This window comes from Arachis hypogaea, chromosome 16, assembly GCF_003086295.3.
Source record: "Arachis hypogaea cultivar Tifrunner chromosome 16, arahy.Tifrunner.gnm2.J5K5, whole genome shotgun sequence".
NCBI lineage: Eukaryota > Viridiplantae > Streptophyta > Magnoliopsida > Fabales > Fabaceae > Arachis > Arachis hypogaea.
In genome coordinates this window covers 31,159,818-31,164,050 of record NC_092051.1, presented here as the reverse complement: position 1 = coordinate 31,164,050, position 4,233 = coordinate 31,159,818, and the positions used below count along the sequence as shown (strand labels likewise).

The 4,233-nt window shown below is 43.2% G+C and overlaps 1 non-coding gene across 1 annotated transcript; it reads right to left on the bottom strand.

The window, feature by feature from the left end:
- Window positions 1-296: 296 nt before the first annotated feature.
- On the bottom strand, window positions 297-404 carry LOC112760075 (small nucleolar RNA R71). Its single transcript, XR_003180531.1, has one exon. It is a non-coding gene; the product is annotated as a small nucleolar RNA R71 (small nucleolar RNA).
- Between the last annotated feature and the right edge of the window lie 3,829 nt (window positions 405-4,233).

The window sequence follows — 4,233 nt, the reverse complement described above, 5'->3', positions numbered from 1 at the left end:
GAGCAAACAATTTTGAGCTGAAACCTCAATTAGTTTCTCTGATGCAGCAGAACTGCAAGTTCCATGGACTTCCATCTGAAGATCCTTTTCAGTTCTTAACTGAATTTTTGCAGATCTGTGATACTGTTAAGACTAATGGAGTAGATCCTGAAGTCTACAGGCTCATGCTTTTCCCTTTTGCTGTAAGAGACAGAGCCAGAGTATGGTTGGACTCTCAACCCAAAGATAGCCTGAACTCTTGGGATAAGCTGGTCAAGGCTTTCTTAGCCAAGTTCTTTCCTCCTCAAAAGCTGAGTAAGCTTAGAGTGGATGTTCAAACCTTCAGACAGAAAGAAGGTGAATCCCTCTATGAAGCTTGGGAGAGATACAAGGAACTGACCAAAAAGTGTCCTTCTGACATGCTTTTAGAATGGACCATCCTGTATATATTCTATGATGGTTTGTCTGAATTAGCTAAGATGTCATTGGATACTTCTGCAGATGGATCCATTCACCTAAAGAAAACACCTGCAGAAGCTCAAGAACTCATTGACATGGTTGCTAATAACCAGTTCATGTACACTTCTGAGAGGAATCCTGTGAGTAATGGGACGCCTCAGAAGAAGGGAATTCTTGAAATTGATACTCTGAATGCCATATTGGCTCAAAACAAAATATTGACTCAGCAAGTCAATATGATTTCTCAGAGTCTGAATGGAATGCAAGCTGCATCCAACAGTACTCAAGAAGCATCTGCTGAAGAAGAAGCTTATGATCCTGAAAACCCTGCAATAGCAGAGGTGAATTACATGGGTGAACCATATGGAAACACCTATAATCCCTCATGGAGAAATCACCAAAATCTCTCATGGAAGGATCAACAAAAGCCTTAACAAGGCTTTAATAATGGTGGAAGAAATAGGTTTAACAATAGTAAACCTTTTCCATCATCCACTCAGCAACAGACAGAGAACTCTGAACAAAATACCTCTAATTTAGCAAACTTAGTCTCTGATCTATCTAAGGCCACTGTAAGTTTCATGAATGAAACAAGGTCCTCCATTAGAAATTTGAAGGCACAAGTGGGCCAGCTGAGTAAAAGGATCACTGAAATCCCTCCTAGTACTCTCCCAAGCAATACAGAAGAAAATCCAAAAGGAGAGTGCAAGGCCATTGATATAACCATCATGGCCGAATCCAAAGAGGAAGGGGAGGACGTGAATCCCAAGGAGGAAGACCTCCTGGGACGTCCAGTAATCAATAAGGAGTTTTCCTTTGAGGAACCAAAGGAATCTGAGGCTCATCTAGAGACCATAGAGATTCCATTGAACCTCCTTATGCCATTCATGAGCTCTGAAGAGTACTCCTCTTCTGAAGAGAATGAAGATGCTACTGAAGAGCAAGTTGCCAAGTTTCTTGGTGCAATCATGAAGCTGAATGCCAATTTATTTGGTAATGAGACTTGGGGAGATGAACCTCCCCTGTTCACCAATGAACTGAATGCATTGGATCAACTGAGATTGCCTCAGAAGAAATAGGATCCTGGAAAGTTCCTAATACCTTGTACCATAGGCACCATGACCTTTGAGAAGGCTCTATGTGACCTGGGGTCAGGAATAAACCTTATGCCACTCTCTGTAATGGAGAAACTAGGAATCTTTGAGGTACAAGCTGCTAAACTCTCATTAGAGATGGCAGACAATTCCAGAAAATAGGCTTATGGACAAGTAGAGGACATATTAGTAAAGGTTGAAGGCCTTTACATCCCTGCTAATTTTATAATCCTAGATACTGGGAAGGATGAGGATGAATCCATCATCCTTGGAAGACCCTTCCTAGCCACAGCAAGAGCTGTGATTGATGTTAACAGAGGTGAACTAATCCTTCAATTGAATGAGGACTCCCTTGAGTTTAAAACTCAAGGACATCCTTCTGTAAACATGGAAAAGAGGCACAGTAAGCTTCTCTCAAAACAGAGTCAACCAGAGCCCCCACAGTCAAACTCTAAGTTTGGTATTGGGAGGCCACAACCAAATCCTAAGTTTGGTGTTGAACTCCCATATCCCAACTCTAAGTTTGGTGTTGGGGAGTCTCAACAATGCTCTGAACATCTGTGAGGCTCCATGAGAGCCCACTGTCAAGCTATTGACATTAAAGAAGCGCTTGTTGGGAGGCAACCCAATTTTTTATTTAATTATATTTTTATTAGTTATATGTCTTTATAGGTTCATGATCATGTGGAGTCACAAAATAAATCAAAAAATTAAAAACAGAATCAAAAACAGCAGAAGAAAAATCACACCCTGGAGGAGGATCTTACTGGCGTTTAAACGCTAGTTAGGAGCATCTGGCTGGCGTTCAACGCCAGAACAGAGGATGGATCTGGCGTTGAACGCCAGAAACAAGCAGCATCCTGGTGTCCAGACGCCAGAAATGCACAGTGAAGAAGAGCTGGCGCTGAACGCCAGAAACAAGCATCTGGCTGGCGTTCAACGCCAGAAATATGCTGCATCTGGGCGTTGAACGCCCAGAACAAGCATCAATTCGGCGTTTAAACGCCAGAATTGCATGCAAAGGCATTTCACATGCCTAATTGGTGCAGGGATGCAATTCCTTGACACCTCAGGATCTGTGGACCCCCACTGGATCATCTCAGAATCTGTGGACCCCACAGGATCCCCACCTACCACCACTCACTCTCTTCCCTCTTCTCAATGTTCATCCTCTCTTCCCAATAAACACTCTTCCCCAAAACTCTTCACCAATCACCTCAATCTCTCTTCCCTATCACTACTTCACCACTCACATCCATCCACTCTTCCCCATAAATCTACCTCATAAACTCCACCTACCTTCAAAATTCAAAATCAATTTCCCACCCAAACCCACCCTATATGGCCGAAATTAACCCCCCTCCCTATATAAGGCCCTCTATTCTTCCTCATTTTCACACAACACAACCCTCTCTTCTCTTCTTGGCCGAATACACCTCTCCCTCCTCTCCTCCATATTTTCTTCTTCTTCTTCATCTATTGTTTCTTCTCTTGCTCGAGGGCGAGCAATATTCTAAGTTTGGTGTGGAAAAAGTATAAGCTTTTTGTTTTTCCATTACCATTGATGGCACCCAAGACCAGAGAATCCTCTAGAAAAGGGAAAGGGAAGACAAAAGCTTCCACCTCCGAGTCATGGGAGATGGAAAGATTCATCTCCAAAGCTCATCAAGACCACTTCTATGATGTTGTGGCCAAGAAGAAGGTGATCCCCGAGGTCCCTTTCAAACTCAAGAGAAATGAGTATCCGGAGATCCGACATGAGATCCATAGAAGAGGTTGGGAAGTTCTAACAAACCCCATCCAACAAGTCAGAATTCTAATGGTTCAAGAGTTCTATGCTAATGCATGGATCACAAGGAACCATGATCAAAGTAAGAACCCAAACCCAAAGAATTATCTCACCATGGTTCGGGGGAATTACTTAGATTTTAGTCCGGAAAATGTAAGGTTGGCGTTCAACTTGCCAATGATGGAAGAGAACGCACGCCCCTACACAAGGAGAGTCAACTTTGATCAAAGGTTGGACCAAGTCCTCATGGACATATGTGTGGAAGGAGCTCAATGGAAGATTGACTCAAAAGGCAAACCGGTTCAACTGAGAAGACTGGACCTTAAGCCTGTAGCTAGAGGATGGTTAGAGTTCATTCAACGCTCAATCATTCACACTAGCAACCGGTCTGAAGTTACTATAGACCGGGCCATCATGATCCATAGCATCATGATTGGAGAAGAGGTGGAGGTTCATGAGATTATACCTCAAGAACTCTACAAGGTAGCTGACAAGTCCTCCACTATGGCAAGGTTAGCTTTTTCTCACCTCATTTGCCATCTATGCAATTCGGCTGGGATTGACTTAGAAGGAGACATTCCCATTGAGGAAGAGAAGCCCATCACTAAGAAAAGGATGGAGCAAACAAGAGAGCCCATTCATGGAGCTCAAGAGACGCATGAAGCTCATCACCATGAGATCCCGGAGATGCCTCAAATGCATTTTACTCCACAAAACTATTGGGAGCAAATCAACACCTCCCTAGGAGAATTAAGTTCCAACATGGGACAATTAAGGGTGGAACATCAAGAGCACTCCATCATCCTTCATGAAATTAGAAAAGATCAAAAAGCAATGAGGGAGGAGCAACAAAGACAAGGAAGAGACATAGAAGAGCTCAAGGACATCATTGGTTCCTCAAGAAGGAAACGC